We start from the raw sequence: 23824 nt of genomic DNA on the forward strand, positions 1-23824 counted from the left end.
TAGGGTGAGAGGAGGTCTGCCACTCTATCACAAGGATGATGTCATCAGTGATGTCATCAGTGATGTCATTTGAGATGTCATCAGCGATGAGATGAGTGATGTCACTGACCATGTCATGAGTGATGTAACGTGACGTCATCAGCAGTGCATTGCGGCGCGCAAGTTACAGTTAGCTGAACTAACTATAACGGGGGAATTTCTATGGTTTTGTACGAGTGAAATGTCCAACTAACTATAACACCCCTGAAACCTATGGTTTTTTTCAGTGAATTTCTAAGGTTTTTTAAATGCTAATTCCTAACTATAACGTGCCTGAAACCTATGTTTTTTTCAGTGAATTTCAATGTTTTTTTAAATGCTAATTTATAACTATAACGTGCCTGAAACCTATGGTTTGTTCAGTTAATTTCTAAGGTATTTTAAATGCTAGTTTCTAACTATGCTTACAGAGGTAGAACATGTGAAGAAAGAAGAAAAAACACACAGAAAGAAGAAAAAGAAATGCAGAAAGAAGCAGCAGAAGTCCTCAAAGACGAAGAAAAGTGCAGGAAGAAGGAAGACAAGCAAAAAGAACAAACAGAGGAGCAGAAAGAGGCCTTGTTGCAAAATCATCCTGTACCCTCAACTTTTTCAGATGGGTACTGGTGGTAACTGACTGACTAACCAGTCCTAGAGCCAGTGTTATGCTAAAAGACACTTAGAATACAGTTAAAACACCTACATACACTAGGAAACACTATGCATTGGGGTACTCCTGTTATTAGCATGACCTCCTCTGTAAGCCCCTAGTATATACTAGGGCATGGGGATTAAAACTACCTCTTAACTCCCTGCACACTGGTGAAGGGGGGGGCTGAGCTGACGTGTGCAAACACGACCTGTGGCCGTTTTAATTTGGTGGATAAAGTCCCCTTGAATCCTGAGTTTCCCTTGGGTACAACTAGCCCACCAGGTATCTCCAGTTAGCGCCACAGAGCTGCGTTGCAGAGAGGTGTAAAAATGGGCACGGCCTGGACCACCTCTCTGCAACGCAGCGCAGTGGCGCTTACTTGAAGCACCTGGTGGACTAGTTGGCCCCCATGGGCCCTCAAGATTGAAGGGGAATTATTTCCCCAACTTAAAACGCGTCACAGGGCGTGTTTGCACACGTCACATCAGGCCCCGTCCCCTCCCTTCACCACTGTGTAAACACGCCCTGTGGTTGTTTTAAGTTGGGATATTAAGTCCCCTTGAATTCTGAGGGTCCCTAGGGGCAAATTGGCCCACTAGGTACCTCCAGTAAGCGCCATTGCAGAGAGGTGTAAAAAGGGGCACGGTCTAGACCACCTCTCTGCAACGCAGCGCAGTGGTGCTTACTGGAAGCACATTGTGGGCTAGTTAGCCCCCAGGTGCGCTCAGGATTGCAGGGGAATTATTTCCCCAACTTAAAACGCACCACAGGGCGTGTTTGCACACATCACCTCAGTCCCCGTCCCCTCCCTTCCCCACTGTGTAAACACGCCCTGTGGTTGTTTTAAGTTGGGAAATTAAGTCCTGTTGAATCCTGAGGGTCCCTAGGGTCAAACTAGCCCACTAGGTACCTCCAGTAAGTGCCACAGAGCTGCGTTGCAGAGTGGTGTAAAAAGGAGCGTGGCCTATGAACACCTCTCTGCAACGCAGCTCCCTGACGTATACTAGATGTACCTGGTGGGCTTTTTGGCCCGTAGGAACCCTCAGTATTGAAGGGTAACTAATTCCCCAACTTACAACTCGCCAGGAGGCGCGTTTGCACAATGGTGAAGAAAGGGGGTGGGGCCTGAGATGACATATCTGCAAACACGCCCTGTGGCGCGTTTTAAGTTGGGGAATTAATTCCTCTTCAATCCTGAGGGTCCCTGTTGGCCAACTAGCACTCCAGGTACCTCCAGTATGCGCCAGAGAGCTGCATTGCAGAGATGTGTTCAGAGGCCACTCCCCTTTTTACAACACTCTGCAACGCAGCTCCGTGGCGCTTACTGGAGGTACCTGGTGGACTAGTTGGCCCCCAGGGACCCTCAGGATCGAAGGGGAATAAATTCCCCAACTTAAAACGTGCCACAGGGCGTGTTTGCACAAATGTCACCTCAAGTCCCGCCCCCTCCCTTCACCACGGTGCACACGTGCCCCGTGGCGTGCTTTAAGTTGGGGGATTCACTCCCCTTGAATTCAGAAGGTCCCTGGGGTGCAATTAGCCCACCAGGTACCTCCATTAAGCACCACAGAGCTGCGTTGCAGAGAGGTGTAAAAAGGGGTGGGGCCTCAGAACACCTCTCTGGCGCATACTGGAGGTTCCTGGTGGGAACGCCTACGGTTTGTTTTGACAGGTAGTATGAATTTTAAGAAACAAATCGCAAGTAACGTCTCTACACAGTTAATAATAACATCACATTTAGTGCATGAGGTGTTTTAAGGTGTCGACGGCGTTCCGATCCAAGTGAGCAATGCGTGGATCATCTTCAGGACATTATATGAGCATGCCTGTATATAAGTGCCTAAGATAACGGTAGGTCGAGGATCAAGGGGCACTTCAGGGAACACTTCAGGATCCAGATGCTGACCCCCTGAGCAGCACGGCGCATTCATCGAATATTGGTCATTACGCCGTCCGAGCACACGCCTGTGGCTCCACTCCCGTGAATCCCTGCAATTTCTTTACTTGAGGCCATCGTGCTGCCATCGCGAAGTCGTATTACACGCAGCCCCTCCTGAAGTGTTCCCTGAAGTGCCCCTTGATCCTCGACCTGCCAGTACCGCATATCTGCGACGGCCGTTTTTCTTAGGCACTTATGTGTAGAGACGTTACTTGCGATTTGTTTCTTAAAATTCATACTACCTGTCAAAACAAACCGTAAGCGTTGCCTGAGCCTCGCTTAAATGTTCTCCCTATTTTATGTTTGTACGTTTGTGTAGTAGGATGCAGGCTTGTGTCCCCCTTTTCAGTATTTGTGTTTGTTTATATCCAAAAAACTTGCTGATTAATTAAATATTGAACCTCTGTCTGGCTGGATAAGTTAACCAATACAGCACTGATTGGATCTGTATTCATTTGTTACTTCCTATCCCTACCGCCCTAGGGACCATTGTAGCACAAAATAATGTTCAGGAGGCATTTTTCACCCGCTCTTTAAATGTCCTGCCGCTTTCCCATTGGCAGGAACCCACTTCGCCCCAATCAAGTGTCCGCTCACCACCTGCAGTTCATCGGAACTGCGAGTCCCAGAGTTCTCTTGTTCCCAGGTAGGTGCTGCGTGGGGATTTCTTGTGTTGTGCCCATGTGGGCTGGCGGGGTGTAGGGCAATCCGCGGTGTTGTCAAATGCCAATTTCCTGCTTATAATAGATCCCAGGGCTTCCTCGGGTCCCCAACCATTCCAGCCCCCAGATCCAAGACATCACCGGGCAGGGGCAGGAAAGACAATGCATCCTGCCCTTCGTGAAGTCACGAACCGCACTGCAGCTGCCCTTGCTACGCTTGAACTAGGAGGCGGGCCCGGGCCATTCCAATACCTTGGATGAAGAGAAAAAACCCACCGGAGCAGAAACTAGTGAAACCCGGGCCAACTTGTAGAACGGGGGCCTCTGTACCGAGTCTCTGGCTGACGCGTATGACATCTACAACGAACTCCTCCAGACGAAAGAGCAGAGGCCACGCAGGGGATTCTTCGGAAGCACCTTTATTGGATACAAGGCATAATGCATTTCGGCCTGGTCGGCCTTCGTCAGGTGCCATAATGTTCAGGAGGCTTTTTCCACCCGCGCTTTAAATGACCTGCCGCTTTCCCATTGGCGGGAACCCACTCCGCCCCAATCAAGTGTCCGCTCACCACCCGCAGTACATCAGAACTGCGAGTCCCAGAGTTCTCTTGTTCCCAAGTAGGTGCTGCGTGGGGATTTCTTGTGTTGTGCTCATGTGGGCTGGCGGGGTGTAGGGCAATCCGCGGTGTTGTCAAATGCCAATTTCCTGCTTATAATAGATCCCAGGGCTTCCTCGGGTCCCCAACCTTTCCAGGCCCCAGATCCAAGACATCACCGGGCAGGGGCAAGAAAGACAATGCATCCCGCCCTTCGTGAAGTCACGAACCGCACTGCAGCTGCCCTTGCTACGCTTGGACTAGGAGGCGGGCCCGGGCCATTCCAGTACCTTGGATGAAGAGAAAAAACCAGCCGGACCAGGAACTAGTGAAACCAGGGCCAACTTGTAGAACGGGGGCCTCTGTACCGAGTCTCTGGCTGACGCGTATGACATCCACAACAAACTCCTCCAGACGAAAGAGCAGAGGCCACGCAGGGGATTCTTCGGAAGCACCTTTATTGGATACAAGGCATAATGCATTTCGGCCTGGTCGGCCTTCGTCAGATGCCATAATATTCTCAAGTTACTGGTAAACAATCAGAACGCTCACTCCCGTGGGAGTCTGACTCCTCGGGAGGGAATTGGCCGAAGGGGAAAAACAAAGCGTCCAAGGCCAAGCAGAACGCTCAGTTTTTTAATTGGCGCTCCCAGCAAGACTCTTGCGATCCTCTTGCGGGTCTTAATTTCTAAATCCCCGGAATAAATTCACACCAACTCACAAAAAGCACAAAAAGCACAATCTGTGGTCAAGATCTAGCTTCCTGGGGAGGAGCCAAGATGGCGACCGGAGCAGTCGCTTGAGCGCCCGGCTCCGTCGGCCCTTGGCCTCGGACTATCATCCTGATTCCTATCCTTGCCGATTTTCGAGGTGCAACGCGTGCGACGACGCGCTGACTGCGCCGCCGCTTTCCCGAAGTCTTAGCCTGCCCGGATGCCGGAGTTTTTGGTGCCTTTGTTCCCCGCCCTGGACCCTTGCTCTACTGTGGCCTCGGCCGACCCCCTGGAATCGTTGCAGTCACCGGACCCGCTGGTGCAAATCTGAGCCCGAGGTCCCGATCCCGCCTCACGCCACGCACGGTCGCCAGAAGAGCCGGGAGAGAGACGCCCGGACACCTCCTGTACCCTGCATCTGATGGGCTGGAGCCAGAGGGTAAGCCCCGGTGTGGCGGGTCTCCTACCCCGCTCTGTGGACCACGCTGTAGAAGGCTGCAGACCCCCTTCTTCTATGGTCTAGTCGGCTGCAAAGAGAGCCTGAGGGAGGGGAAGAGACTGCTGGCTTTCACCTGTTGCGGCGCAGACCTGTTGGGAATTGCCTCCTTGTCACGATCCCCCCCCTGGCCACGGTACCGTTCAACGGTAAAACATGGCGCTGATTGCCTGCTCGCTGCTGGGGGGTGATGCTCCGGTCTCGCCCGCGGCCCGCTTCGCCCTCCCTCTACCAGACTCCAGCTCCCCAGTGCCGTCCCGGATTGCTGCCGTTGGGGGGACGCAGCTTCCGCTGACATACGGCTCCGTTCTGGCTGCCCTGCGGGACTTTTGTCTGCAATTGTGTGTCGGCTTGCAAACGCTGAGTGAGCGGTTCGACTCTACACTGTCTGCTGCGGGCCGTGAGCGCCCCGTTTGTGATCAACAAGACGTGAGTCTGCCAGTGCTGTGGTCCTCCTGCGGGGAAGCAACGACTGGGTATAACGGTGCTACACTGGTGTCTGCATTTGGCTTTCCCGGCGCTCAGGATCAATCGCTCTCCTGCTCAATGGCAGATACTTTGTTTCCCCGGTCATTGCCGCCTGCTTTGTTGTTGCCTGCCTCACCGTGCCCGCAGGAGTTTCCAGCTGAACTACACCTGGCGACCTCGAGGAACTGTTCACGGTTGCCTACGACTCCTTTTATGTGGAACTCATGTACTTTACAAGCCAGGTCTGGATTTTATATGGTGTGCAAGAGGACCTCAATAGATGATCGGCGGCCATTTTGTGACTCTACTTCTCCATCTTCTCCCAAGTGGCCATATTGTCTTTGTCTGTTCGGGATGCGGGGCATTCACGAGGGGGCGGGTCTAATCGTACGCCCGCGATCGGGCCAGGGCTAGATTACTTTCTATCATCATGGCTTCACGGCCGGGCTGGACTGGGACTGGAATTGTCTACTTATGTCGTGCGCACTCGTCGCGATCTGTCTGCCTTCATTTCCGTGGTGTTATATGCTATCTTCCCACGACCGCCTTTGGGTGTAGTGGGGTTTCGGTGTGTGGAGGCTTGGTTGGCCGGTGGTGTCGGGCGCTCCTGAGGATACGTGGGCTCCTCCCCGCCTCCTTTCTTCTTTCTTCTCTTAGTTTCTTTACTCTATTCCTACTTTCTCTCTCGTCTATATTTCGGGTTCATTGGGCGACAGGCACTATGCTGGGGGGGGGGTAGGCCATAGCCTCCGCATTGGTGTAGGGTGGGGGGGTAATTTACTGTTTCTTTTTTAGTTCTATGGGCCTCTTTCTTTCATGTCTCTGCGCTATACTTGTTTCGATTCGGGGTCCGGGTGTGGGGTGGATTGAGTGGGGGCGGCTTTTAGGGGGTGCGTATTTACTACTGTGATGATCCTGTTATCTAATTGCATCGCCTTACTGTATGAGATTTTCTATGGCTGTTTTAATGATGCTGCTGCTCTCCAGTGTATGAAGCCGACTTGCGGACTCGAATCTCCTTGTTTCTATCCTTTACTGACTTTTTTCCCGAAAAAATTTTTTTTTTTTGAAAACCTTAAAATTAACCTTCACTTCTCCTTCCCCCGGTGTCAAGGCTCCCTCCAGTGTATGAATCCTGAATCGTTGCTAATCTTGACCTTGACGCACAGGGGATGTATTGTTTGTCTCTGTGCTCAACCGTATTGTGGCCGGCCTGATGGTTGTAGGCCCGTATTTGTTCTTTTACTATGCACAAATAAAGGTTTTTAAAAAAAAAAAAAAAAAAAAAAAAAAAGATCTAGCTTCCTGCCAAATTTGGTGTAATTTTGGGAAAGTTTTGTGAAGATTTGTCAAACGGTGCCAAAGTTATTAGCGAAACAAAAAGCACATTTCCTATGGAAATGCTGACCAAGCAATAACTACCCAGTGGAGACAGCCACTGGGTAGTACATACATACATACATACTTGTTCTTTGGGATAAACCTATATCTGCATTTGTCATAATTGATCAAGCCCAAATCCACCCAATGCTGTTCTTCTCAATTATAACTGTATCTATGGTTGTGTTTCCATAAGTAGTTTGTTGCATATGGTGTCCCCAACTTGTCTTTCAATCCTTATGTCCTAGTCAACCATATTAATACTGACAATATTGCTGCCCATATTGGCCTCACAAATGATAAACGGTGCATCATTCTGAAGCTCTCACGTGGCTTTCCTTTCACTCTTGGTAAAATTACCTGTATATTACACGCCATCCTGTACCCCTGCCTTTTTTCCTTTCTGTATAGGTACCTAGGGATGACACTGTGAAATATTCCTATACTGTTGTGTGGAGTGCAGGGCTGATTGAATTTAGACTTTACTTTAAGACCACTATTAAAAGTTTGATCACTCCTACTGTCTAAATTGCTCAGAAGATTCAAAATCTCTTACAGATCATGTTCCATCTCCCTAACTGATAACAGGACATTTATATATTTGCCTTCCTGTACAATATGTCTAGAAAGTAAACCAGATATTGCATACCTATATTCCTTTTTTTGACAAAAAAGGCTATGCATTTTCAGTTTGCGTACACATTTATCCATAGACACATAATGATCATAGTCACAAGAAGTACCTAGGGTAGAAACACACACCTTTGTTAAGTGATTTTATCTAAGCCTTTGTGTGTGTTGTCAGACATGGTTACTAACACACTATTATCATATTTCCTATTTCCCCATAAAAACATGGTAGTTTCCGTACTGATATAGGCACTACCTGAGACATCTAAAATAACTTGTTCTGTCTCTCCCTGATTCTGGATATTTCTTGTTTGGATCCGATTTCATTCCATTTCTTCTGGCTCCTTCTTATCGTTTTAGAAGATTTTCCTTCCTCGCCCTTAAGTGGGATTTTTAAGATGATACAGATTATTTTGTCATCATCTAAAAAAGAAGAAAATAAATGCAGTTGTTGTTTTTTTTTTTTATCCGTAACTTTGGCCAGGGGCGCGACACTAAATAATTGGAGTCATGCATAATGTGAAAAGGGGCCCCATACTATTTTACACCGACATCCAAAGGCTTAATACTGAATGGTTGCCTGTAAATGGTGGGGGAGGCCCTGAGCCACAGTGGTCTGTGTTATGCCTCTTACTCTATCACCATCCTCTTTGTTCCTTGTAATGGATATACCTGAACTAGTGCCAGTGCCTTGAGGCAAGATCTCTACTTGGCCAAAACTTGTCGCATTCAGCCACTTCATCAAATCTTCTGGCAAACATAATGATTCCGCCAGAATTGTAGTCTCCTTTATTGTGTTTGAACTTCCTTTGTTTCTTTAGATTAATAGCCTCTATTCCATCCAGTACCATGTTACAGTTTCTCACAGTAGGTTCTGTTTTGCCTATCGATTTGATTGCTTCTTCTAAGGCCGGTATCTGGTCCTGTAACTTTCTCATTCTTCTTCTGGCAAGTGTGATTACAATTTTATTCATCGCACAATGTTGTTTTTAAGTTATGTGCTCATTTCATTACTTGTGTCTCATCAAAGTGATACAAAGATGGGCAAAGAACTACCCGTAATTCCCTGGGGTCCTGACACATTTGAAATATTTTTGTAAAGTTGTAGTAACCCACCATTTGGAGAGTTCTCCTTTCCTAAATTCCTCCGTTTTAATTAACTTCCTCCTTAACTCTTTGGGTTTACCAATACTATTCTTGTTTAATGCTGGTGTATGACTGAAAACTTATTTTGCTAATTTCCACTCGGCCTTCTTTGAAAAGGGAATATGGTCGGGTGTACAGCAGACCACATGGAGAGCAATTTAAAGTACTCAGGATTGCGCTTGACAACAGTGGCCACTCATGGTACACTGACAGCATTTTGACGTTAATATTAATATATAATAATTCTAACCTACACTCTTTACGGAGCGTGAAAAGAGGTGCACACTCTAATGCCCCATGGATAAGATTGGATCTCAGGAGGATCCTTTGGTCTAAATAGGAACAAACTGCACACCCTATATGTCACAAACAGAAGCATAAAGTATTTCACTATGTTGTATGTTCATCTCCATTTTTCATGGAAAGATGCTGCAGGTTTTCAAACTCAGCACACTGCTGTCCCGTCCCTGTGCAAGTGCTCTAACTTCTAAAACTTGGTAAAAGTCGCGAATTTCTAATTGGCATATTTAACTTTCTGGAAAGGCCATAGTATATGATGCAGAAAATATACCAATGACAGGGAAGTTGAATGACACATGTGGACTGTAGCATGTGTATGCAATCCACCAAGGATGACCAGTAAAACATGGCTTAAGGCCCATATGTGCAACCTGACTGCTGTAGGTTTAACACATGCAGGCAGACCTGTCAAAAGAACTATTTGACAGGAGAGAAACCGACTTTTAAATATAATGTAAGTCCTACGAAGTTAGTGTAAAGTGAGACCCTGGAAAGGGAGGCCATTTGATTCAAGGGCACCCTTAAACTACCCTGATTCCACTCACGGTTGGAGGTTCCAGAACCCATTTCTCCTCATTTCCATTGTCTCACACTCAGTGGATCACACATTGCTGCCAAGTGGAGAAAGGTTCTGTCATATTGCTTTTTATCTGAAAATAGTGCACTGTGGGATAGTTCACAGTAAGGCAAACATGATGTGCTGAAAAAGGGGGAAGGTCTGCCCTTGGGAACTTTTTACCCATTAGTTAGAAGTGTCAAGGAGCCACTGGCACCCACTGACTAGTGCACTGTACAAAAGTAGCACCTCACCCTGAGCTCCTCAGAACATCTCTGAACTGGTTGAAAAAAAGAAGAGGAAGAAACATAATGCATATGACCTGTGTGGAATCCTGGATGGCTGAACCTGCTCCCACTTGGAACCAGGTCTAAGAAGTGGACTCCAATTGTCCGATGCCTGGCCTGTTGTGTGGCTACAGGAACACCAAACGCTGCAGGAGGTCTTTTCCTGGAGTGACTTATTGATTCATAGCAAGTGGACCCAATTAGACTGGGCTGGTAGCCTCTGCTAGAGCTAATCCTGGACTTTTTGAGTGCTATCCGTAGGGGCCTCGGAGCCTCAGCAGTGACCAAGAGGAACACATCTCCTTGTGTTTGCTTTGTTCACCTTAAGTTGACGGGGAGGTATGCCCAGACGTTGGTCCCTTGCTCACTTTGCCACTGGATTCAAGCTAGCCTGGCTGATGAGGGGTGTTACCCTGAAACCGGTCCCAGGATGCTTGTTTCCGGTTCAAGGAAGACCTGGCTTGGCAGTTCGGGCTGGACTGTCCCCCATATGGCACAGGGTCAAGACTGATTTGCATATACCTGGGTCTGAACGGAGGTGGCGAAGTGAGATAGAGAACGATGATGGATTCAACCCAGATCTGTGACTGGGGAGTGTCTGAAACGTTTCAGGGCTCCGTCCATCATCTCCTTGTGTTTGCTTTACCAAAAGGAACTGCTCCAAAAATAAAAAGTTGGGACTTATGTTTGACCTCAAGAGGACCAAGACTAATAACTCGAGGCTATACGCCCATGGTGCAACCTCAGTGGGTAATAAAATCAGGTAGGTCGCGCTCGACGATTTTTGTTACTAGGATACCCCGGTGGATGAGTTGTGAGCTAAAAATATACAAATAAACATAACAAAGGCGTTATACTGTGATGTGTTTTGATTTTTTCAATTGTTTGGGTATTGAGAAATACTTAACACATTTTCCAAAAGTTAAGTCTGTCTGCTTTGTGTCATAGATACCAAGGGTTGAGCCCAGGTGTATTTATTGAAACTGCGTGTTTTACCTGACAGGATTGTGAACGCATTTCTTGGGAAGGACTTGAATCCTACCCAATTAAAAGCCCATTTTCTCACAAATTTGACTTTTCTTTAAATAAAGGTGCACTTCACTACAGTCAGTACCATGATTCAGACTTATCTTCAAAGACTAGCTCATGGCACAAAGATTGGCAGAGGTGATGACGACGCCACAAGGAAGCATGACTAACATAACTAAAAAACTATAGCATATTGGTATGTGGTGACTTCAATTCAAAAATGCATCCTTTAATGCTGGATCACACGATAATCGATAAAGATAGTGCAAGGAACATACCCTTACCCTCCAAAGAGTACTGCACAAGTACAAAGAAAGGCAAATTTATCTTGGAAAGCTCTAGTCGAGGGAGGCATGTGCTCACTGAATAGTTGAACTCTGTCAGACAATCCTCCTAAGTCTACTTTTAGAGCTGGCCATAGGCAAAGCACCATCATCTACATTGCGATTAATATTGAAGCATGGCATCTTGTTGTTGGTATGAGAGTTCACAATAGGATCAAAGGTGATCACGACCCTCTACTCATGGTTTTAGAATACCCAAACCTGAGTTCTTCTGCACCTACATTAAACCAACTTGCAGGTGGATTCAACTTAAATCTGAAACCAAACAAGAACTTTGTCAATACCGACAACAAATGCGACCCAAAGATTTATACTTCCAGCAACAGATGGATGACCCAGCAAACCCCGATCCTAATTACTGATATAGAAGTGGGGGTGGAGGGTTGCAACTGAAACAATTTGAAGAGCTTCCGGCACAGGCGGCTGCAGTTCGAAAAAACGAAACCCATGTTGCATTTGAATACTCTTCTACAACCCGCTTGGACTGGTATGATGTGGAATGTTTAAAATTAATAAAGGCTATTGTCTTCAGACCTGAAAACCCGACACCTGTCAGAGAACAGTGAACAGCTTTTCTATGACATCAGAAAGAAGTATAAGTATCTGATGAGGCATAAAAAGAAACACCACTCGCAAAAGCTTTGGCAAGCTCTACTGGATGCAATAACTCTAAGAAAATGTAATATATTCTGGGTGATTATAAGATGGGGCTGTGAAGGCCCTCCAAAGAATTTGGAGCTGAATATAACTCCACAAATCTGGATAAATCACTCTACAACCCACTTATCGGAATGAAGGAGACAATATACTGTGCAGAACAAATGGCTAAGATTTGCAGATTCAGGTTATGTCAGGAGGCAATTTTAACCCAAAGGAATTATTACAACCAAAACAGAATAGTGGGAAAGCTGACCCAAAGGTAAATACGAATGAAAACGTTTGATTAGAAAACCAACCTCTTGACCATTCATTATCGTTTGTCATCTCAAAGCCCTGCACTTCTTTAATTGTCCCAACTAGTGCTTCTTCCTATTATTCAATCTTGGGGTCAATGGACGAATTTATTGAAAAGAAAGTTGTTCAAGCTATTCAAGCCCATAAGCCATGCAAAGCTGCTGGTCCTGACAAAATCCCAAAGATGTCTATCGAAATCATTTAACCCTATGGTCATCTGTACTAACTCGAACTTTCAATTGCATCTGGTCTCATGAACAGATTCCACTCTCATGGAGAAAAATCAATAATTGTGCCATTACACAAAAAGAACGTGTACAGGGTCCAGGCTCCAATCAGTAAGGCTGACCCTATCTAACGAAAAACACAAGAAAATGCCAATACTGATCACCTATTTAATTAAATGTTGGTAGTTTTTCTTTCTCCAGCATGATTTCATTGAGTCTTTTCCGCTTTTAGAGTTGCTCTGGTCCTGAAGAGAGCCCCTTAACAAGTGGGCTCGAAACGCGTCGACCTTAGGTATTGTTCACCAGACAATCTTAGGGCTAATGTTTATAGCAGTTTTGTGCATTGTGATTTATATTGAATAATCGATAATGATGTGATATATGTTTTTGCATTATGACGGACTATTGTTTGTAATAGGTGATGTTTGGTGATAATCCCTGAAATTTGAGTTTGATTTAAATAGATAGTGTAGTCAGTTTGTTGAAGTCATTGTATTGGTGTGTTTGGAGTGTAGTATGGGTTATAAATGTGGACTGATTGTGATATCTAAGTAGGAAGTAAGACTGGTGGAATGAGTGTAGTTATTTGGTGATTAAAATTTTGAGTGGTTCTTTTAATATGTTTTCGTCCCATGGAATTACTGTGGTTTTCAAAAAATGAAATAATTCTGAATTTCAAAATGTAAAAATAGTTTAAATAAATTGAAATTAAGCAAAACGCTGCTAAAGGTTGCTGTAGATTTGTTCTAGGCACTAGTGAAGTTAAAATTAAATAGATGATCAGTATTGGCATTTTCTTGTGTTTTTCATTCCACAAAAAGGGACCAGAGATCTCCTGAGGAACTATCGACCTATCTCATTCCTTGATGGAGTGGATACAATCTTCTGGAAAAGTATTATCTCATTTCGATCAGTGACTGGAAGAAAAAGATTTAACATCTACATACCAAGAGGGTTTCAGAAGAGGTAAGAGCACAGTGGACCAAGTAATCAGATTAAATCTCATAGGCTCAAATACATATCCCTCAAAAAGTCGTCTCTATACTTAATATTCATCGACCTCCAAACTACCTTCGATAGTGTTGATTGTTCTACACTATGGTGAATCTTAAAGGAGTTGGGAGTACCAGAAAAGCTATTAAAGCTATAAATTGTACTGCACTCTGGTAACACCCTTGGGTGAAGTACATCACTAGAGGCCATTACACAGCTGAGATTTCAATAGAGCGAGGCATCAAGCAAGGCAGCGTACTAGCGTCAACTTTATTTAATTGCTAGATAAACAACATCATGAAATCACAAACAAATCTCAATTTGAGCAAAGAGCCAATTCCAAAACTACTCTTCGCAGATGATGCAGTGTTAATGGCCAGAACAGCTATCAATGCACCGTCTTCTTTTAGGATTTGAGTCGTTCTGCTCTACCAGGAGTCTAACTATCATTGTTGGAAAAACAAAGTACATGATCCTTCAGCAAAAAAGCAATCTGAGAGCGCCCTTCAGGGTCTTGATCATGTGTCAACCTATAACTATTGGGAATTTGTCTGGATACCAAACTTTTGTGGGCCCACAGTTGTCCAAGAGTAACATGATTCTGGCTCAGCAAGCTGGAGAGGTGCAGAGATTTGCAAAATCATGTAGAAATTGCTTAGTAGGCTCAGCTATGCTGGCGTATAAAATGAAAGCTAGGGCTGCAAAGACATATGGCTCAGAGATCTGGGGGTATAGAAAACCCCCATCCATCCAAATCACCGAAAACAACTTTCTACGGCGGCTACTGACCTTGGGCTGCGGAAGGCCGATGGATGCCTTGAGAGCAGACTCAGATATCCAAAAGATCGAGGTTTACACTGCACTAGCACCAATGAAGTATTAGATCTGTATTTGGTCAAAGGGGGAGCTTGCCTCCTACAAATCCACAATATCTAATATCATGACCAAACAAAATTATCTTTCAATACCATGGTTTGCCCATATATCAAATGTCGTTCACAATATCAACATAGAAGACCTCTGGCTTTACCTGGAAACTATCACAAAGGCTAGCCTTGATTTGGTTACGAAGGTATACTGGGAACATATTAATCAAGTGAAATTAAGTCGGGCAGGTCCTTTGCTAAAATGCTATATGTCATTTAAACAAGACCGCAGCTTTGAAACTTTCCTAAGTGAAATCTTCCCAGTAAAAAAAGGAACTCTATTTAAAATTCCAATTGGGCATATAGCCAGTGTCGTCAGTGACTAAAAGATGGTCAACAAAACCTGACGCCGGAACGGATCTGTGCATGTGTTCACTGAGAACCCCGGAAACACAAATTTTCTCCTGCTGTGTTACCATACGTTAAGTATCTAGAAATAGAGAGGAGCCTAGCGCTTGACCAAGATGGCCGCGTGAGCTTAGAGCTCCCGAGGCCCTCGCGCCCTCCGTCGACTATCCTGTCTCTAATCCTGATGGTATGCATGGCACCGTGTTGCTGAGTTGTCAGGGAGGCGATTGATGCTACCCGCGGTCGGATCGCCCATCGGGAACCGGACTTACGACTGGCGGAAGATTGCGGCCTAACTCCCGGGGATGCCAGGGGCTAGAGTTGGCAGGATGCCCGACTCCTAGTTGATCAACAACGGCCTGGCGAGGTGTGAACTGTCGGACGGAGGTCCTCGCACTTTCACTTTCGATTTCGTTCCCTTTGTCTGCCCGGACACTGTAGAGCTCTGGGTGGCTTTATTACCCCAAGGACGCTCGGCGGGCTGCTCACTCCTTATCCCTCTCTCTGAGAGGGAACAGTCTTAACTGCACTGGACTGCCCGGAGTCCATTATGTCGGGCAAAGCAGAAGGGGATCGGCTGAAGACTAAGTCCACCAGGCGGGGAACGTATACCCAAGTCAACAGTATGGACCGCTACGCCCTCCTGAAAGCATCGCCGAGTGGATCGAGCCAGGCGCCGGATGCCCAGAAGGAGGACTCGCCTGGGACACCGGAGCTCTCCCTACAGGATGTCATGGGCGCGCTCGACGGGATGCAGACCTCGATGGGGAGACAGTTCGAGGCCCTGGCGCATAAGGTGGATGCCATCCTGGTAGATGTCAATCTGATCCGCTCGGACCTGGGCAAGACGAACGAGCGCGTTAAGAACCTGGACCACAAGGCCACGGGCCTCACTGATGATGTTGCGGATCTGCAGACCGAGGTACGGAAGCTGAGGGCCGAGAGTGACCTCGCCGCCCGCCGGCTGGAGGACTTCGAGAGCCGGGCCAGGCGCAACAATGTGCGCGTCATCGGGGTCCCGGAGTCCTCGGATGAGGCTTCGGCGGACCTGCTTGTGGAGGATTTGGTCCTCAATCATCTGAAGCCTAAGGGCCTTGGGAAGTTTTTTGCGGTGGAAATGGCCCATAGGGTGCCGGGCGGGCGGCCTAAGGCGGGTGCCCCGCCGCGGCCGATTGTCGCCCGGCTCTTTCATTTTCGAGATCGGGACGCTATCCTGCAAGCTTCGAGGGTGACGGGCCCAGTCCCCTTCCAGAATGCGTCGGTGAATTTTTATCCGGACTTCACCCAGCAGGTGCAGAGACAGAGACAGAGCTTCCTGGGGGTGAAGCGGAGACTTCGGGAACTGGATCTGAAGTATGCCATGCTTTTTCCTGCCAGACTACGGGTGGTGCATGAAGATCGGACATTCTTTTTTGACTCTCCTGTTATGGCCGACGAATGGCTGGACGCTTTGCCCCGGCGACAGACGAGGGATGACACAGCCGAGCATGGAGACAGTGGCCGGGATGAACAGGGCTGAGATCTCAGAGCCGGCCTGACTTGATTTGACCATACTTGAAGATTCGAACAGAGTGCAGTAACTGTGGAGGGTTGCGGGAGGACGAGGGATGCTCTTTTCCTCCCTTAGGGTACTTTTTGTAGATTTTTTGTTTTTGTAGGGCGACAGGCACACTGCAAGTTGGGGGGGCTTTGTAAGCTGCAGCAGGGGTGCAGGGTGGGGGGAGTTTTGGGGATTTTGAGTTTGTTGTTGGGGGGTTTATTTCTGCAAGGCATGATGATTATCCTCAGGGCTGTTCCATGGTGGCTCCTCGGGTGTGGGGTGGGCCTCTTTCCGTTTGAGGATGGGGGGTAGGGGCTTAAGTGTTATAAGCTGGAATGTTAATGGTTTGGGGGACCGCATCAAGAGGGGGATTGTTTTGCAATTTTTGAAACGCTCAATGCCAGATGTTGTCCTGCTGCAGGAGACGCATCTCATAGGTAATATGTGCTATGCCTTGAATAGAAAGGGGTATAAATTCATTGCACACTCGGGATTCTCTTCTGGGTCCAGGGGTGCGGGCATCCTTGTTAGAGCATCGTTGCCTTTTGAGGTGGACTCCACCATTGTTGACGAGAGGGGGAGGTTTGTGGCGGTGGCGGGGCGGTGGGAAGGAAGGACTTTGGTTTTGGTTTCGGTTTATGTCCCGCCGGCCCTGCAGGCCTCCACACTTGCTGAACTGGGCAGGGCTTTGCTGACTCTCCCGGGGGGAATGCTGGTAGTGGGAGGGGATTTCAACGCTGTGGGCTCCGGACTGTTGGATAGATACCCGCCCAGGGACACAGGGGGGGCTCAGAAATGGCTTCCAGACTTCCTGGATACGTTTGGTCTGATAGACTGCTGGAGGCTCCGGCACCCCACACAGAGTCAATACACGTTTCACTCCGGGGCGCATGGTAGCCTCTCCAGGATTGATTACCTGCTCACTCTGGCCGCACATGCCTCGTTGATATCCGAGGCGAGGCACATGGCACGCGGTATCTCTGACCACTCGCCAGTGTGGATCCGGCTGGATCTAGGTCGGGAGGGAGGAGGGAGGGTGGCCCCCATCAATCCATGGTATTTCCGAGACCCCAAGATGCGCAGCGCCCTGGTAAAGAAGGTGGATAATTACTTTAAGGACAATCTGGGAACCGTGGACTCGGCGGTGTCGCTGTGGGAAGCCTTTAAGACCGTGCTTCGGGGGGAAGCCCTCTCCCTGGTGGTGGCTGCCAAGAATCGGAGGGATGGCGAGGTGCGGCAAGTGGAGGAGGAGATCGCGGCCCTTGAGGGGGCTATGGAGGAGGAGGTTACAGAGTCCTCACTGCATGAGCTTTGCTTGAAGCAGGCGGAGTATAGGGACCTGGTTACGAACGCCGCTAAGACCCTCAGTAGGGAACAACAGGGCCGCCTGTATGACGTTGGTGATAAGGCAGGGAAACTCCTGGCGTGGTTGGACAGGAAAGAACGGGTCAATAGAGTGGTGCCAGAGTTGACGGGAGAGTGGGGAGAGGCGATTGTGGAACCTGAGGGGATTGTGAAGTGTTTCGCCGAGTATTTTCGTAGGGTTTATTCCTCTGTGTCGGACAGGCCGCCCGAGGACTCGTCTGAGCTCCTCCGTGATATCGAGTTGCCCTGCCTCTCTGACATAGATAGGGATGATTTGGATGGTGACATAACGGTTGACGAGGTGGCGGGGGCGATTCGCGCGTTAAACTCGGGTAAGGCCTCTGGACCGAATGGACTGCCGATCGACCTGTATAAACTGTTCCCGGATAGGGTTGCCCCTCACCTGCGCGCCATGTTTTTGGAGGCGCGGGGGGATGGGATCCTTCCGTTGGATCAGCGGCTGGCGTCGATCGTGGTAATACATAAAGAGGGTAAACCCCGAGATAGGTGCACCTCCTATCGGCCCATTTCACTCCTCAACGCTGAGCCGAAAATTCTGGCCAAACTCCTGGCTACCCGTTTGAGTAGGGTGCTTGGCGATTTGGTCCACCCGGATCAATCTGGCTTCATCCCGCACCGAAACACAGCATTAAACCTTAGGCGTCTTCATGGCGTCATCGCCAGGGCGGGCACGCTGCGTGAACCGGCTATTGTGGCATCTCTTGATGCCACGATGGCCTTTGACACGGTGGAGTGGGCATACTTATGGGCCGTGCTGGCCAAGTTTGGTTTCGGTCGCGGTTTTGTGAGTTGGGTTCGGTTGCTGTACGAGGGGCCACTAGCGAATGTTGTGGTGAATGGTCGGGCATCTACTCCGTTTCAGCTTGGTAGGGGTACTCGGCAGGGTTGCCCCCTGTCGCCTCTGTTGTTCGCCCTCGCCCTTGAACCGTTGGCTGCGTGGATACGTTGGCACCCGGATATACGGGGCCTTCGGTGGTCGCCTGATCACGAGGACCGTATTTCGCTTTATGCCGATGATATCCTACTGTATCTTGCCTCACCTAAGAAGTCACTTATAGTGGTCTGTGACGTACTCGCATCGTTCGGTGGGAACTCGGGGCTTGTGATTAATTGGGGCAAATCGTACTTGTACGTTCTTAGTGGAGAGGTCCCACCGATCCCTAGAACATGTTCGATACAGGTTGCCCAGCAGGGTTTCGTGTATTTGGGGATTTTTATATCCATGGATCCTGCTGTGCGCTATGAGAGGAATGTGCTCCCCCCCTTGGCGCGCTTGAGGCGAGATGTTGAAGGTTGGCGGAGGCTGCCGCTCTCCCTTGTTGGGCGTGCGGCCCTGTTCAAAATGATGTCTCTTCCCCGCTTCCTCTATGCCCTCCAGAACACCTTGGACTGGGTACCGGCCAAATACTTTCGGGAGGTCGAAGGCCTCCAACGGACGTTGCTGTGGGATGGGCGGCCGCGAATAGCTATTTCAAAGTTGACGCTCCCATGGTACGATGGGGGCATTGCGCTCCCAGACATCCGACGGTACTATTGGGCCACGCAGCTGAGCGCGATCAACCATGGGTTTTATGGCCCTGCCCTCAGCCCTGGGTATGCCCTGGATAGGTGGCTGCTTCGTGGCGGCAACTACTACAGGGCGTTGTATTCGCGGTCCTTAGACTCGTCCCTCACGGGGCCCACAGGTGTGGCGGTGCGTGTATGGAAGATGGCGACTGATTCGTTGGGCTGGAAGGATAGGCTCACCCTCGCTACCCCATTGTTTGAATCGGAGAGATTGGGAAGACTCTGGCATACGAAGGGCTTTGATAAGTGGGACCTGATAGGTATATCCAAGGTGGGAGATGTGCTGCATAAGGGGAGGGTGAAGTCCTTCGAGGAGTTGCAGACTGAGTATGAGCTAGGGCCCTCAGAGTATTTCAGGTATATCCAGCTGCGTCACGCCCTCCGATCAGTCCTCGTGGAGGGTGAGAAGGTGCCGGAGTCCTCTCCCCTTGAGGACCGAGTCCTTGATGGTCATATGCCCGAGAGCACGATCTCGCTCATATATAAGAAGTTGATTAACGTCCGGGCAGATATGCTTTTGGGGCTGAGAGAACAGTGGACTAGGGATGGCCTTGAGTTGGATAATGAGGACTGGCAGTCAGCGGTTTCTTCTCCTAAGGAGGTTGCGATCCCGTCGCGTCTGAGGCTTGTGGTAAATAAAATTCCTTTACCGGGACTTAATTTGATACGGAAACATAATAAAATAGCTCAGTAAAATGAGAGGCAGAATCCGTGGTATTAGAGGTTCGGAATGGGCTTTATTCCAATGAACGATTATAATCGGTTGCTCCAAGTTCCATCACCACGGAGGTTCAGGAAGTGAAGTACATACTTTATTGACAAGAAATGACTTTTATAGTACATACATTACAATGAAGCGAATGCAGTAGGCGTAACAATTGATAAGGAAAATGACGATTCATATGCGTAACCGAAAATGGGTGTAATAAGGAGTAAAGAGGAACATAATTGGTTATGATGTCATATATAGGTGGATCTATAAGATAATACTTGGCATAGATGCGCGCGCAGCAGCATGACGTGTGATTGACGTGCAACTAGGGGGTGAAGGGGACTTGACGTTTAGCTCTACATGTGGAGACGAAAAGTCTGGGGGGTCAAGTCAACCTAATCCCAAATCATATCTAACATCCTATGTTTAAAGAACTATGTTATCCACAAAAGAAGGACTCTCGGACAGAATCTATTCTATACTGACTGTGCGTGCGTGTACAAGCGTCTAAGTGTCTACACTAGATGCGAGGGCAGGAATCTTCCATAGTAACAGGGCTATGAATTACTTGTATAAAGACAGAGAAGCCGGGCCCTTTGCTCGGTAGCTGGAAGAATGTTTACTTAAACTACTAGGCAGGAATGCATTGGCTGAGGGGGAAGCAGATAACTCGAAGGTGAAATACAGTTCTTGGCAGAGAATAGGCTGATGTCAGGCTTCGTGAGCCGCGCAGAGAATGAGACAAAGTTCATGGTCACAGATGCAGGCTCAGACTGGAGTTTTCAGAGGCAGAAGGCAAGAAGAGTTTGACGACAGAATCAGGGCCTACTTGCCTGGACTGTAAAATGGCATAGGTGAACCATATAAAACCGGTGGCTTTTCATACTTAGGAATGGAATATCCGGCCTATTCATGGCGGATCTGACAGAGGACATGTTGATGGTGGACGCACATGTGTTTGCGTCTTCATAACTGGAACTGGAGGAAACATACATGTACTTGTAACATGCACATGGAACCGTTGGGGTCCAAGATAGGGGACATAAATGACCAGAAAAATCCATATTTCCACATTCCCTCCTTGTCCCCTACTTGCCCGTCAAGAGATATCAATCTTCATTAATCCATTGATCTGTTCATATAGCATCATTTGTTCTTCTTTCTTCTTCCGGGATCTTGAATGAAAATCTTGATGTGGAATACACGATGTGGCACACAGACCACAAATCGCTGGTCCACATTGTAGACATAGACAGCAACTGAATAGTATGAGAAGGCCAATACCTAGGAAAGATAGGACCTTCCATCCCAAGGTAGATAATACATTCCAAAACCAACCGGACCAAGTCCAGGTGCCTGGGTTCTGGTGTATCTGGCTTACAATCTTATGAAGGCGAGTTATAGCTTTATATACAGATGGCGAATTTTCTGGTATGAATACGCAGCAGCTTGATCCGATGACCCTACAAGCTCCGCCCCTATCAGCCAGGATGACGTCAAGGACAAGACGATTTTGAAGCACAACAATCCGCATAGCAGACTGCTCTTCTGTTAAATTGCCTAAGGCGGAAATAGTTTCATTCACTACCGCTTCAAGGGTTCTAGTTAATCTACGTATCAGCTTACTATTAGTAACAGTACCTATATAGGGAAAGATGCCTTTATTGAAATCTGTGTATTTTTCCCATGCTGTTTCAGTGTAATCGACAATTGGGAGATCTCTTCGCTCTCTGTTGTGTACTAAATGAATATTTCTATAATAATCAGGAGGAGCTAGGAAAACAGGTGGCAAAAGGAATGCAATGTAGCAGGTACCATCCCAATCTAGAGGTAGACGCATATATGCAGTCTGACCACATATAAAGTAGGAGTGGCGATAAGCTCTAAATGAAGATTTGCCTTGATCACTGAATTCTACTGTAGTAGTGCATTTACTATGGCCCATATGTATGGAACCAACTTTTCTTACACACAATTCACCTTTCGCTGGGAATACTGACATGGTGGGTAAAACTAGTTCAACTTCGGATTCGACATTTAGAACCATGAGATTAGGAGTAAAGTTACCTAATCCATATACTTCATTTTCTAGATCAGTTCCTGTTCCTTTGGGGCGACCCTCCTTGTCAGGGTAACAGACTTTGAATAAAACTAGGTTCAGATTTCCCCATACCCAATGGTCTTGATAAACTGCTGTGTCTGAGTCTATGGAATTCATTAAGCTGAACCATGCTCCACAGGAGCCATTATGTGTAAACGGATGTGGAAAGAAAGGCAGGACTCCTTCATAATTCTGATAGGGAGGGAGCCGGCCACACACCCAACAATTAGTTGCATTACTAGTCTGATGGGAATGATGTAACATACTAATGAAAGTGTTATTGCGCAGCGCAAGTCTATAAGACAATTCATGCGGGGGTAAGTCACTAAAAGAATGTTCAGCAGTAACATTGTAAACGTTTCTGGCAATAGGGTAATATATGTGCAACAATATACTTGCAGTAATTATTAAAAGACTTAAGAAAAACAAGATTAATAATGTCACTATGCAATGGCTACGCAGTGATTTACAATACGCCTGTCGTTTCATCATTTTTCGCGACTGTCCATGATTCAGGTCTAGGCGATACATGTCGGAGACAGATTCAACCGCTTCACCTAGGAGAGGACTTAAACAATCAAATCGTCCGACGGCCTAGGCCTTAATTTTAGTTTATAAAGTTCTTTACTGTCGGCCTCAGCCAGAGGTAGTTTTGAGTCAATTGGTGAGGACACACGAGGTGGGCTGTTTACATCTGAAGGAAGTCCATGAAATTTCTTGATATGACTTGAATGCACCCATCCTTTCTTGCCCTCGATCTTCACGGCTGTCCTTGTGGTCAGCAAGACCAACTTGGGTGTCTTCCACCTGGGCTCCAGCTGAGTCTTTCGGTCGAAATTCCTCACAAGGACGAGGTCCCCCGGAATTACGTCATGGGGTTTCACCTCAGTATTGTCGGGAAAGGCTGCAGCTACCTGTGAACGACAAGATTGTAGTGCAGACATCAAGGAAGCCAAGTAGTCTGTCAGCATATTACAGTCAATATCAGTTATTTTGCGTGGTATAGGCGTCCCCCACATATTTGGTGGTCTGCCGAAGATCACCTCATACGGGGATAGCCCTGTTCGAGAGTGTGCTACCATTCTTGTGTAAAAGAGTGCGACTGGTAGTGCTACTACCCAGTCGACACCTTTCTCCCTGCATATTTTGGACAATCTAATTTTCAGGGTCTGATTATGTCTTTCTACGAGACCTGCTGCCTCAGGGTGTCGGACACAGTGGAATTTCCACTGATAACCTAACAAAAGTGAAACATGTTTCATTAATTCGGATGAGAACGGCTGGCCGTTATCTGAGTGAACAACACGTGGTAAACCGTATCGTGGGAAGAATTCTCGAACTAACTGTTTGGCAGTAGTCGGGGCAGTGTAATCTGAAACCGGGTATGCCTCCGTCCAGCGGGACAGAGCGCAGACAACTACGAGAACATATTTGAATCCTCGACATCGTTCCATCTGGATATAATCCATCTGGAGTACTTCAAAAGGGTGATTAGGAGGATGAAATCCACCTTGTTCTACGGGAACACTTTTTCCTGGGTTGAACTGGCAACAGATCATACAGGTACGGACCTTTTGTTTGGCTGCTGCTCGTAAATGTTTATTGAACCAAATGTGTTGAATGCTGTCTAGCATAGCTTTTTCTCCTAGATGTGCTGGACTATGTATAGTGTTAATTATAACTTGGACCATTGAATCAGGAAGGAACCACACAGACTTTTCCTTCATCATCCATCCTTGGTCCGTTTGGATCCCTCCTAATTCAGTCCATTTCTTTATTTCGTCTGGTGTAGCATGTGTCTGTATGTCAATTACGTCAAGAGTAGGATCTTTAACTGTCATACAATGTGTCGGCA

This window comes from Triturus cristatus, chromosome 7, assembly GCF_964204655.1.
Source record: "Triturus cristatus chromosome 7, aTriCri1.1, whole genome shotgun sequence".
In the NCBI taxonomy this organism is placed as follows: Eukaryota; Metazoa; Chordata; class Amphibia; order Caudata; family Salamandridae; genus Triturus; species Triturus cristatus.